Raw genomic sequence first — 15006 nt, forward strand, 5'->3', positions numbered from 1 at the left:
AGATGGTATCATGAGCTTTCCTGGGCAAAATCCACTTCTTCAGATGAGCTACTACCACTATTTGTTGTTTTTTTAAAATTTTTCCTGTTACAGACTAACTCGGCTACCCCTCTGAAGCATCTGAGGAACCAGTTTGGGTACTCCCCAGACATCTCTGGTGAACATGCTTTTAGGCATGATCTCAATATAACTTCACATATAATGCTGCTACATGTATTATGTCATCTCACAAAACATGCTTTATAGAAAGATTATTACAGTAGTGGTTAAGCTGTAGACACACTGCCATATGCATAAAGGGACATCATTTGAATGTCATCCAAAATTAATGATAATTACAAACTTCAAACAATTCTGAGCAGCCCTGCTTTATTCCTCTCATGTGTCAATTTAGACTGAAAGCAATTTCAGCAAGGACTTTCTCTTACAATGTATTTTGATCACACTGAGGATGATAAGGGCTACCATAATTCAAAGAATTATGTGTTGAAGAGAAACCAGAGAACCAGGAAGATTTACTTGTGAAAAATAAGATACAAAAGTAAATTTAATAGTTGAACTAAAGAGCTAAAAGTAAAATTAATTTCAGATTTGTATGATGAATGCCTCTATTGCCACCTTCATTTTCTGATAATTTCCTGTTGTTTTCTAAAATGCACCCAAAAAGATGTCCCCAAATACATTATCCTTTATTTCAATGTCAGTTGAAGGGCTCAACATCTTGCAGGATTGGATCTTCTGTCACTGATACAATGAATTGCATTAGCTAGTAAAACTCCCATTGATGTCAAAGGGGTCAAGAAGGATTTCGCTTTGGTATCAGTGCTGTCAATGAATGATGATTCTGGGTTAACTTTGCTGGAGCAGTGCCAATTGGTTTAATAGAGGAGGGAAATAATTTTAATGAAAGGCAGCTTAAAAATTAGTGAAGATCCAAGTCCTCCAATCCACCACCAGCCTGATTATTTGGCACTTAATTATAGGAAGGTTTCCATTTCCCTTTTAACATTACAATTTACCTTTAAAAAAGTATAACTGCTCTGATTTTTCAACAATAATATAATTAGCAAGGTAGTACACAGTGATTGATTTTTTTGACAAGCTTCTGAAATATGCTACTGTACAGCATACTAAAAAGGTCTCTGTGACTCTTTGTGTCTCAGTTCATTAAGTAGCAGATCAAACAACTAAGGGTATATTGCCAAATATCTGTTATTTATATAACAATATTCCACTAGAAAGACCTAATGAAGACTGCAACTTCACAATGACTTTATTAAATTTCAAATACACCTGGAAGTTTTAATGAAAAGTATATAGTTTTAAAACATCCTAATTGCGCTGTCAAGACCACCTGATACAGTGTGAGAAATAGAAAATCTACTAGGCAATTATGTAGATATTATTAATATTTATGAAAACGATTCAAGGATTATTTTAAGTTAAATTCTTGCTCAAGGTGGACTACACTAGACACTGAAGTCTTGTGATTATCTATGGAGCAGTATGCCTGAAAAGTTTTGAAAAATTCCCAATAGAATAGAACATAGCTTCAGGCAGAAACTCCTATTGCCTTTTGCTAAAGTCAAGAAAGATCCTGGATGGAGTCATTTGAAGTTTTGCATTTTTAGGCATTAGACTAATAAGGGGCTGTATTTATCTAAATGATATTAGTATATGCATCCAATTAAAATGTCCATTTGTTATTTCTCTCTTAACTCCTACATATCTATAACTCTCCTTTCACTCCTTTTGTTCTAACACTTTCACTCTGGCCTCTGCCTTTTCCTCCTTAATCTCTGGCTTTCTTGTTCCTTGTTTTTTTCTTCATCATGGTTTCTCTTAACCGTTCTTTCCTCTCTCCTGGCTCTGTCCATCTCAAGTTGTTTCTTTCCCTGTTGGTCATTCCTCCCTGGTTTCTTTCCTTGTTCCTTTTTTCTTTTCCCATCTCCTTCTACTTCTGTTACTAATTTCCTCTCCCCTCTTTTCTAGAATTGTTTCTTTCTCTTCTCCACTTTTCTCTAGTCCCCCATTATTGGCTCCTTGTTGCCAGCTGATAACACACTGTTTCTCCTTCCTCCACTATTAACTCTCTGCATGGTTCATTTCTGCCCTGACCTCTGCCAGTGTTCCATGGTTATTAAAGAACTACACCATGGGCTCTTGCACTGTTGGACACTGCTCCTTCTGGGCTTCTAATTAGCTCTGCTCCCAGAGCAAATGTTAAATGAGGAATAGATCTGAGGTGCTGCATATCTGGTCTGCTGATGTACAATGAACATCACATCATGCAATAATTTTTGTCATTGCAAAACAGTCTCAGACAGCTGTTCAACTGTAGAATAGACAGGACCAGATTAAGGCATGAGCACCATAGACCTATGCTGACAGCCACAGCTTCTGGAGTCACACAAAGAGAACTAAATAGCTCTTCTTTTTTTTTCTCTTTTTTTTAAGACAAACACTATGTTTCTGGCCATAATGTATGCAAAGAGCACTTAAAAATGTGTCCCAAAAATTACTGATGCATACCTCAGTCTGCAGACAGTCTAAAACAATAATTCCAAGAATTATGAACCATCCTTTTCATCCTAACTCTGAAATATGCTGCCACTCTATGGGGGAATGAAGGAGTCATTATAATAAGGTGGGGCCTTTGGTTGAGGGTATAGCCATGCAATTCATTTTATGGGATATGCTTAGGGCTGCACAATATCTTAATTTGTCCATGAGAACAGGTAATGCCTGAGTTGCCGCAATTTACGCATTCTTTACTACTGTAGCACAGAGAAGATAATTCAGTCTCTCTTTTTTATAAGACTTCCAAAAAGTGTTCTAGTTGAGATGGTGCTTTTTGTCATGAGGATATCTGTCCAACTACGATATGGACTAAGATAAATAGTCTTTTCACAATGGCTACTAATTAGTCAACAATTGGTAGTACTGTTTCTGATCACTGTCAGACCTGATGGATTTGAACTTGGAAGTGAAACACTCCTTTTACCAATCTTTTGGCCCATCCATTCATACTGTTTCTCTCAGAAATAACATAATAGACAAGGTAACTGTACTGAAAAAACCTGAAAAATCCTGAATTGTGTTTGTATTATGGTCCACAGGTAGAATTTCGGAAATAGTGAGCTATAAACCAGCAAACCAAAGCCCTCATTTTAAATGTTTAATTTTGGATGGATGTTTGCACATATTTGGAATATTTGTCCATGAACTTAAAGTGGTCTGATATTTTGTTCAGCTGGCTGCAGGGACATGCTAAAGGAGGCATGTGTCCAAGGCAATTGACATTGTCCCTCACTTAGTATTTTAACAAATGCTTGACATCAGAAAAATAACATAGGTGAGGTAATATATTTTATTGGACAAACTTCTGTTGGTGAGAGAAGTTTTTGAGATACACAAAGAGAGATTCTCCAGGTCCCTTTGGAAGAATTTGGTCAAATAAATGATATTATCTCACCTATCTTGCTGCTTTAATTACCTGGGACCAATAAGGCTACAACAACACTGAAAACCGATATTTGACAAGTCAGTCAACAAGACACTATTTTGATGTTGAACAATAAGGTGTTTTTAACTGGCCAGTATAAGAACTTAACAGAATAATGAGCAAAGACTAATGTCAATCACTGACTTTCTTCAAGTTAATGAGTGTTTGTCTTTCCTTTGGTGTGAACAAAGTTCTTAAGCATCCCAGTTGTAATAATTAGCTTCATCATTGCAGCTCTCAGGAAATGAAAATAAATGCAAGAGAAAATGAAAAATATCAAATAGCACACTGTGTTAACGTTGTTGCATGGCATCATTTACCAGCAGCATATGGTTCATCAGTGATTTGGTGATGGCATCCTCATTTCCTTTGTCAGGAAAACACAACCGCTCTGGCTACAGTTTCTCTAGTTAGCACAAGAGGACACTCATCAGCGTGGGAGCACATGAAGCAAGTAAGTTGGCAGAAGTGCCCAGATAGTTCACGTGGCACTCATTTGGATACCACATCCTCAGAGGAGGTAGATCAGTGTTTATTCTCCCTGAAAAGGGTCCAAACTCTGCCAGGGGAAGCTTCAGCAAATCTAAAGGAAACAGCCTGGGTGGGAATTTTGTGTGTAGAATCCAAGCTAAACTATGGTTCATATACTGCAATGAACTACACATCTGATATGAAAGGAGAAATCTTCCCCTTACCCCCAACAAAAAGCTCAAATAAACTAGCTTTGCACAGGAGTTCTTCACAGCCACAGGGTTTTGGAGGAGGGAGGCATTTTCCAACCCCCTGACCCTGGAGCAGTAACACAGCTACTCTGTGACTGCAGCTGCACTCCACTGATTGCCGTAGCCTCTGAACCACTGCGCCCCAATTCCCCGATGAGGGAATTTGACTGGCAGATGTGCTTTGTCTAGTCATGGATAATACTGTCTTCCCCCTGCTTATCCTCGAGACCCGCCTCCCTCCCAGTATTGTGTATGGAACTGATCTGCAGCACAGTCTGGCCTTCAGGCAGGGACACTGGCATGTTCCACTCTAGTGAAACCACAGCATTTCTACTACATTTCAGATCCTATGTAGTCATGGCAAAGGGGTGGGGAAGCAATATGTGGTTTTAAGGCCACCAATTCAAAGTCCAGCATAACAGCAACTATGCACATTGCACTATGCAAATTTGTACACACCAAACAAGGGCTTGTGAGAGCAATCTCCAAAAGTTTACATGTCAGTTCCACTTTGTGTTTGCCAATACCAGGTACTGGGTGTGCCAGTGTGCATACGATTTTGTCACACTGGCCTTTAAAAATGTGCCTCTATACTCTTTTGATTTTCTTTGGTTTTGAATGGGAGGTTATGAAGAAATGAACACCAGGAAATGCAGGGCTGCTGCTGAGTACTCTTGTGTACTGAGCACCTCAGAAATTTCTGCATATGGTAGTAGGAGAAAAATAAGTTCATTCAACTCTTTTGTCAATGATGCACTACTTTTATTTATTTTTATGTACTCTGATTTTCTACTATGATGATTAATCTGGTGTTCTGTGATACCGATATATACCAAGATTTATGCAGTAAATGAAGCAAATAATCCAGGTCCTGATACAATTATCATTAAAATCAATGGAAAAGGTCTCACTGATTTCAGTGAGAGTTAGATCGGTCCTTTATCACATTATTTTAGTTTTAAAGCAACATCAACTGCTGCTCTTCATTGACATTGTTTCCCAGACATCAGCAATTGTTCACTGACCCAGATATGAACTTGTATTTTTTTCTGTCTCTGTTTATAAAGTCTCTGTCTCTGTCATGCTTATCTACCCTAGTCCCAGAAACCTGTTTAACTTGCTGAGAAATTGTGATGGACCAAACTAGAAAGCTTGCAGAAAACTGTTTATAGCTGGGTCTCTCAGATCTAGTAAAAAATAAAAGGGGAGGGGAATAATATTTACATTGATCAGGGTCCTCGTTTACTGTTCTCGTTTCTTTGCCATTATTCAGCTGCAGGGAAAGAGATTATTACTCAAGGGGGGAGGGAGCAGTTCTCTTTTAAAGTACTTGAAGCTGAAATAAATTGCCCTTCTCATCAGCTTAATACTTCCATCTGACAAGACAAGATGATAAGTTTCATAGCACTCAAGGGTTCCTTTCTCAATTCTTGCCCATATTTTTTGAGTAATGTTCACTCTCCTGCAAATCTCTCAATGCCTTTTCCCCAACAGAGGAATCACAAGCTCTTTGTCAGGTTGACAAAGCTTGTGAAAGCCATAGAAAAAGTAGAGTTAACCAAATAAAAAATGTATTTCTATTCACACAATTATCAATACTGATTTCAGTAATTTAAAAAATCCTTATAGAGCACACCACGTTTGGTTATATTTTGACTTCATAAGAACTTGCCCTGATTCATATAAATTGTGTCACTATTTATATACAAGTTGTTGCTAATTTTCATTTCTAGTTGAGCTGTGTTTATTATGTAGCCCCAGTCTTAAATAGACATTATACCCCCTGTGAAATAAAATGGGCCAAAGAGTCATCTCACTTCTGCATGTACAGTGGCATAAATGTGTGCAGAATTTGTCTTAACTATCAGGCATGTCTCTTTGTTTTTTAATTACAGTTTTAAAATAGAGATAATGCATTTTTTTTGTTGTTGCCTGCTTTCAACATTTTAGAACTTGGGAGCTTAAACACTCCGTATATATATATATATATATATATATGTTTAAAGATGAAAAAGCCCTTCATGTTCCTTTTGTGCTACAACTACCCTTCAGACAAACTAAGAAACCTATTTTTGAAATCCAAAACTGGTATGAAAAAATCATGCTATCCAGAAAAGTATAAAATCACTGTAGAGAAAGAATAGTCTGCTTCTGAATTTGTGGAGCTGTTCTTTTGAATGAGAACACCTATCTGAAGGTGCTTTCACTAGCATTGTGCCTGGTGACAAAGGATGGCAAAGAGGTAGATGATGATGGTGTGGTCACACTAATATCATGATTGATATTCATTGCTGACTTGAAAATGTCAAACCAGTGAAATGTAATAATAAAATGGTTGCAAGTCCGTCTGGTTCTCATGCAGGTTTCGAGATAGACTGGAGTATAGGTACAACTGACCCAGGTCTCCTATACATTCTGTTTGCTGGAGAATGGTGCATAAAAATGGAAAATTATAAGATTAAAAACTTGAAGAAAAAAATGTAAAGGACAAATATCCAGCAAAATTACAATAATTTGTAATTATTTGTCATTATCCAGAAGTATCAGCTGTGTGAATCTTTTTCACATCGAAGATTTTACTCTTGTTGTCTTTACTAAATAATTAGTGTCTGATCAATTGCTTATGTTGCTGATTCACTAATAACAATCAATTAACTGTGAACTGATTTGGCCTTATTTTATGGCAAGCTGATTACACACCTTTGCCCACTTTAAAAAAAATAGTATCAAATTCAAATTATTATTGAGGCAGAAAAGAAACTGCATGGCACTACAATGTTTTATTATCTTATCAATTACAAATTGTTATAAAGTAAGTCTTTTTAGTTTCATACAATCACTGTTACCGCTGTGATAAGGAAGCTTTCTCTTTTTATAATGTATAAATGGTGCAATAATATAGTAATGGTAATTTCTTTGTTGAATTTGTACCATGATTTGTATCATGACACAGGATTTTTTAAAATTATTATTATTTTACGTTATTTGTTTAGAAGGCTAGTTTAGTTATTGCTGGTTAAAATGGTTAGTAGCATTTTTTCCTGTGATAAAACTCAGGTATTTACTTGATTATAATGCAAAAAATCTTCAATATCCATCAAAGGCATATTACTACATTTTTGCAGCAAGAAATGCAGAGGTTGAAATGATATAGAATGAATCAGAGGTTTGGTTTTGTTCTTTTCCAGTCAACAAAATGTAACTTTAGAATTCAATGCCAACTTTCTTTGGGGGTGAGGAAGCTATTATGTATAGGAAAGCATTCTGTTTTCAAGAAAAGACAAGCATATATTATTTTTAGACCAGGACAGTGATAAATGCATTAAAGGTGGAACGTTGCCTCTTGAAAATTGTTTGTATGCAGGCAAAAGTGCTATGTAACTGGACCTAAGCTGCTATTCTACTCTATGAAGAAAAGTGAACGTAATATTATGTTAGTAGATTTATAGTAAAATTTGTAGGAAAACTGTTTATTTCATTGGACTTCTCCAATATTGTGCAAACAGTCTCTGGTTGTTATGAGCCTTCAATCCATATTTCATATTTCAATGATTGTGCTGTGTGAAATATTGTTAGCCAGAATTTTTTAAATGGTTGTTCCTTAGCCTCACTGAGCCTTACTTCCTTTATTCACAGGAGCTAGATGGTTTGAAATAAATAAATATACTTTGCAACTGCAACACCTAGCTAGTCTAATTTAAATGATCAAGAATTACTATTAACATTAATGAAAAAGTCAACAAGTCTTTTCATTGCACATGGATATTTTCAGGACACATCCTGCATACAGACAGGGTTCATCTAGACTACGTGGAAAGTTTAAAAGAGGATATGTAAATCCGATTGCACTTTTGAAGCCACGAGGTTTACACGGCTTTTCAACAAGGGGAGGGGGGGTCACCGAAAAAGCCGCGTCTAAACTACTTTCATTTTCAAAAGCTCCACTTTCGAAAGTGCAATCAGAAGAAGATATGCAAATTCCAGCGGAATTTGCATATCCTCTTTCGACAGTTCCACGTAGTCTAGATATACTAGTGAAGAGGAGTAATAAAGATAGAGATGTACTTGGAAATACTGGAAAAATCTCTTGCTCCACATATGTCTTCAGGGAGACAAAGACTGCCTTTGGCTACTGTTTCAAGAGAGATGAAAGGTGCAAATTAACATATCTGTTGGTAATCTCAGACTACAACATTCTGGGTGCTCAAAATAGTCTAGCATACAGATTTGTTTCATAAACAAAAATGTGTGTTTTCTCTTTAAACAATCAATTGTGAGCAATTTGTCTTTGCAAGCAGCTTCTGGCAGTTGATCAATTCTTCTCAGAGAATCTTTCCTTAAACCAAAATGGCCATTAAGATCTTTCCACTCAACAAAATCTCTCTTTCATTCTTCATGAAAAATCTGCTTGAAATGTTGCATTTGTTGGATGAGAGAGATGGTATAAAGATTGTCATAACAAAATCGTTAATACTAAATTATAATTTAGCTGCCCTTTTTCAGTAACTGGGTGGGGGCTTGAACTAGTTCTGTGTTGGATAGATGGAGAGGAACCCCTAGATATTGAACCTAGCCCTGGCTGCTGCTGGCTTCACCTGACAGAAAGGTTACACAAGGATACAAACATTAGATCTCCTAGGGGTGCATCTGTGCTGCACCCTTAACTTGAAATAAGCTACGCAATTTGAGCTATGCAAATTGTGTCATCTTATTTCAAGTTAATTTTAAATTTTGAAATCAACTGCTATTCCAAAACGTCCCTTAATCCTTGTGGAACAAGGTTTACAGGGACATCAGAATAACAAGCTAATTATATTTCAAAATAACAGGGTTGTTTCAAAGTCATGAAATAGTTATTTTGGGATACCGGAAGTATCCTGAAATAGTGCCGCTGTGTAGATGTACCCCTAGTGGGCACACACAACACTTTATCCCATGAAATCCTTCATAGAATTTACTGTCTATACTCTTCCCTGCTGAGGACTGGAACCGACTGAAGCACCAGCAATATTTAGAACAGGGGTGGGCAATAATTTTTGATGGGAGGAGGCATTCCTGGAATTTGGTAAGTAGTTGAGGGCCACACTCTTCCATTATATTAATGAAGGAGGTGTGGGGTCTGGGATGGAGGGAGAGTGCAGAAAGGAGCTTGGGGTAAGGGATTGGGGTGTGGGATCTGGGAGGGACTTTGAGTGAAGGAGGGGATTGTGATCTGGGGCAGAGAAGTGGGGTACAGGAATGGGTTCAGGTTCTGGGAGGGGAGTGTAACCTGGGGTAGGGATGCAGGGGTTTGGATTGTAACCTGGGACAGGAGATTGGGCTGCAGGGTCTGGAAAGGATAAGGGTACAGGAGAGGATTCTGGCCTAGGGTAGGAGAGTACGAGTAGGGAGTGCAGGGTCTGGAAGAGACCATAAACTAGTGAGGAAAAGGGGTGCAGGTTCTGAGAGGGGATTGTAACCTGGGGCAGGAGTGCAGGAGCGGGTGCAGGGATGTGGGCTGTGACCAGGGATAGTAGATTGGGATGCAAGGCCTGGAAGGGGGTTGTGGCCTGAGGAGGGGGCATAAGAGGGGATGCAGTGTCTGGGACAATATATGGGGGCTGCAGAAGGGGTACAAGGTTTGGGTTACATGGGATAGGCGTGTAGGAGGGGAACAGAGAGTTAGGGGAGAGAGAGGCCTGGGTACCAGACGCAGACCCTAGCTGGGAGCCCTTACCTGGGCAGCTCCCAGCCAGCAGCCCAGCAGGTTCCATAACCAGGATCCCTGCCTTCCACACCCCAGTACTGCTCACAGCAATTATAGGGGCTGTATTTACTTCTGCAAATGCTGTGAGCCCCAGGGGATGAGGAGCACTTCACATGCTGCCTGTCCTGCAAATAGGAAGTTGCTATTGGCCAGAAATTGGCCAATGGGTACTGGGGGTGGGAGCAGTGTGAGAAGCCTTTGCCCCCTCCTCTGGGCTCTCAGCATTCAGAGATGCACTAGGCCTTGCAGCAGCCAACTTCACTGAGTGCAGAACCAGGGTGGGGCAGGCAGGAAGCTGGCTGAGGCTCTCAGGGACTAGATCTGGCATCTTGGTAGGCCACATCCAGCCTGCAGATCATACTCTGCCTAGCCCTGATTTAGAATGAGGGACTGTAGAGATTTCCTTAGCTTTACCCCTCTATAAGAAATGTTTTCTCCAATAATTATTTTACTTGCCCTTTCCTCTCCTTTTAGCATATTTTTCCTAGGGAAGGAGAGAAGCAAAAGCCTGCAAGAGCAAATGTTTCCATCTGAGAGAACACATTGTACTGGTGCAAAGACCTTTTCCCTTTCCTCATACACTGACTCTGAAATGCCAGTCATAGGAGTAAACATCACCATGGGAGCTCAGATTACAAACACAGACACCTCATCTGGCCTACAAAAGGTACAAATGCACATGTAGAGCTATGCATCTGTGAGGGCAAATATACATTATCACATGCAAACCAGATAATTCTGCCAGCACCTATATACAATTGCACAATTTCTGGTTTTGCACATGCAAGTGTATACTTGCACATTTGCACCTATTTGCTGTTGTAACTTACTGGTAGCACCTATTAGACTAAAAGACACACTAAAAGCTTGTCCACATTTTACTGCACTTCAACATTCTTGCTTGACGTGTGAAAAAACAGACTGCTGAGCACAGCCAGTTACAGCACTGTAAAGTGCCAGTATAACTGTATAAATGAGCTTCCAGAGCTGGGAACTACTCCTCTCATTTAGGTGGTTTACATGGAGCACTGGGATAGTGTTGCAGACATACTTTCACTTTAAAGTACTTCCATGGCAGCTTGATAATATTTTAAGTGTAGACAAAGCCTAAGTCACCTAGCTGCTTGTCCAAGTTTCTGAATACACATTATAGAGACATAATCCTCTGTTAACATGGCCTGTGGAAGTACAAATGTTTCTAAATAGTTGCAACCCAGCCTGGCCAGTTAGCACCACTAGAAGACAGAATTCTCTGTTTACCTCTGTCCCACTTGTCCACTCAGCTTGAAGCCAGTCTGATGTTATTTTTGTTTTATGTCCATGTGGTCCACAGACACATGAGTAGAACCACGTTCGTGAGTTTCACATATATTCATGAACAGGATACCGGGCTAGATGGACCTTTGGTCTGACCCAGTATTGCTGTTCTTATGTTCTATCAGGTGATAGTGTCTATAAGTTCTTGCCACCTGATAGCATATAGTTATTGCTATCAGGTGGCAAGAACTTATAGACACTATCACCTGATAGAACATAAGAACAGCAATACTGGGTCAGACCAAAGGTCCATCTAGCCCGGTATCCTGTCTTCCAACAGTGGCCAATGTCAGATGCCCCAGACAGAGTGAACAGAACAAATAATCATCAAGTGATCCCTCTCCTGTGACCCATTCCCAGCCTCTGACAAAGAGGCTAAGAGGACACCATTCCTATCCATCCTGGCTAATAAGTATTGGGGGACCAAACCTCCATGAATGTAGTTCTTTTTTTAACCCTGTTAAAGTCCTGGTCTTCACAACATCCTCTGGCCCCACATCCTCTAGATTTGAACTGGTGACCTACCCTTCAAGGGAAGTACTCTATCTCCCGTTGCCTATCTCTTAGCTAGCCATTAGACTTTGCTGAATGCTTTTAAACAGCATTAAAATATGATTTATGGCTTTGTTTCGGAAATGATTACTCATCTTTAAAGTAAAAAATGTTGCCATACGTGAAGGCTAAAGAGCCGGAGCTAATTAATGCTGCAACAATTTTCACACTGTTCTTGTATTAGAAATGAACTTCAGTTAACAGGATTTTGGAAAGCTAATGGGGTGGAGGTAAGGCCAAGCACAACACTAATGTAATCTTCCGCTGTTCCTGTTGTCTCATTTGTTAACCATTATTATTATGACTTGGGTCAAAATAGTTGAAAGGAATTACATTTTCCTCTGCCAAATATTTTAGCAGGACTAACAGACAAAAAAGATGACAAACCAGGATGGGAAATCCTAGCCCTCGCAGCTCTTTTTCCCCTGCATTTCGCTTTTCTTTTGCACTCGCCTTTGTGAGAATGAACACAGAGTGAATATATATTTCAACCCATGCCTTTTTATTCTCGGCTCCTCTGTGGGCTTAGATTCCAGATTTGCAGGGAATTCCAATTAAATACAATCAGTGTTATTACATCTACCTTCCGTTTCACAGGTTTGAGCCTTGCTGTGTGGTTGTCTCGTGTGCTAAACTCCCCCCCCCTTTCTGTCCGTAATCCTTTCCCAGTAATTCCACAAGATATCCATAATGGAATTGTCAATCAAAAGTGAGCCAGAGGAAAATGCTGTCTGAGTACAAAATGGCCTATGCAGACTTCTCAGCAATGTAATCCTTAAGCAGACCCAGTGGCAACTGCAAAGCTGCTGTAACAACTGGTGTCAGAGCTTGCCAAGAAGTCAGTTGCCACCCCTAGTAAAATGTAATCCATACACTGATACCTGGATCTTGAAAAAAAACAAAGGAAAAGGAATCATTTGTGAAAGACAAGTAGCGATCGAATAGGGAGAATCCTATTTAACTTCAGATTAAATCTTTCTGCTACATTTCATGGTTTTTTCATGTGAAATTGTTTCTTTCTGTTAAATAAATTCAGAACCATTTTCATGCATTCCCCCAAATCCAGTGATGTAGCCTGCTGTGGTTGGAGAGGATTTGATCACATTTCAGTAAAACAGGCATGGTGAAATGAACGTACCTGAGAAAATGCACAGTATTTGGGAAATGGTTTTTCTGCTTCCCACACCTGTGCTTTCCTTAAAATAAAGATTTTAAGGAAAAAAACAGGAAGAATACTTACAATCAATGTTCCCCTGAATCTTTTCCATCCATGTGTGGATTTTTGCCATTCATGTTGCAGAACACATTTTCATGTGCAGTGAGGCATGTTGAATGTGCACCACCAATAGAAAGAAAAAAACCTAGCTGTGGGTTTTTTGCTGGGGCGCCATTAGAATCTCGCACAAACACCCAGCTTCAAGGGAACGCTGCTTATAATGGCATATGGCACCTCAGCCCCAAACCCAGCTTTGCATGCCTCACTCCTTCAGAACAATTACTATACAGTTTACAGATGGAAGATCTTTGCATAACGGCTAGAATTGTTTTTTTCTGAGCGTATGGACTCCTAGGCTATGTCTACCCAGCAACATTATCTGCGTCTACAGAGCCGGCCGTTATTTCAACATAATGTCAAAATACTGTCAAGCTGGAGGACTTCTTACTTCAACTCCTGTAACCCTCATTGTACGAGGAATAAGGGAAGTCACAGGAAGAGTGCTCTATTTCAAAATAAGTGCTGTGTAGACAGCACCAAAACTCAAAATAAGCTATTTCGAAATAAGCTACACAATTGATGTAGCTCTATTTGTGTAGCTTACTTCAACTTAAGCACTGCTGTATAGATGCACCCTTAGAGCATATGCCATATATTCTGTGAAGGGCTTGATCTGATAGAACTATTGTAGGGGTTTTTTGTTTTTGTTTTTTTGAACAACAGAAAATGTGTATCCTGGCTCAGATTTAAGAAATGATCATTGAGGTGACCATTTATTCAAAAAAAGAGTGTAAATATGTTTTGGAAGCAAGACCCCTTTTTATATAACATAGGCTTATAATTATAACATTTATTTACAAACATAGTATATTGGCAATTCACAGGCAATTAGTAGTAACAGACAATCATCATATGGTTTACATCAACTCTCTGAATGTTTTGAATCTCATAACTTCTTGTTATGAGATCAATCTTTGAGGCTAATCTGTCCCACATGAGCAATGCTAAAAGATTGTCTTCACTGTGGAGCACCGGAGACATGGCTTAAGTAAAAGCAGTGACTTTCTCAGATAAAGGCCATTAAATAAGGCTGTGTACAAATTTGACACTTTGTTTTGTTGCCTTACACAGTCCCTTGGAAGGGTTTAAGAGAACAAGATCTGACTAAAGCTTTCAAAAATGCATCCCGGAATATTTGCTAACCTTGTTCTTTGTGATTGTTGTAGAACAAAGATAGTACTCTTCAAATGGAGATAAATGACTGTCTTTCAAAAGATTACCACCAGTCTTAATCAAGTTTGCTCCTACAGCTGAACAGTCAGTGACCTTGTTATTTGCACAACAAACATGCCTGGTAGTCTATATTTACAGGTAGCACATTTAATCTAACTATCCTGCCCAGCATGGCTTCATGGACTTGTTACACTTAAAGCTTTTATGCATAATTTAGCAGATTCACCTGATTTGGTGGAATGGGAAGATCCAACAGACAGTAACTAAATATTAAAATTGGTTTGTTTTAGATTTACCTGTCCTGTACTAAAAAACCCCACCTCTCCGCTGGGTATTTCAGCAGAATTTTCTTAAATGAACATATTGGGTTGGCAAACATTCTTTAGGGAGCTGACACATCAGTTGATGATGCCACAGTGCTTATTTTATGCAGAGCTGTTTGGGGTGGAAATAAGAATGGTATTAATTATTAAATTATGAAATTTAATTGTATTTCCTTAATGTCTGTGCCAAAAGAAAACATCTGTTGTTAGAGTAACTATGAAAATCTGGATTGTTAACAGTTTGGAATGAAGTGTCCTTTAAGTTTAAAATTCAGACTTGCAGGCTAAGCACTTGGTTTTTCCACAAACAATATGACCTTTATTGGAAGGAGTGCCTCTCAATGTCTCACAATGGCCCAGCATGGCAAGAGATCAAGCCTGGGGTAAAGGAG

This window comes from Pelodiscus sinensis, chromosome 6 (genome assembly GCF_052426305.1).
Source record: "Pelodiscus sinensis isolate ZL-2025 chromosome 6, ASM5242630v1, whole genome shotgun sequence".
In the NCBI taxonomy this organism is placed as follows: domain Eukaryota; kingdom Metazoa; phylum Chordata; order Testudines; family Trionychidae; genus Pelodiscus; species Pelodiscus sinensis.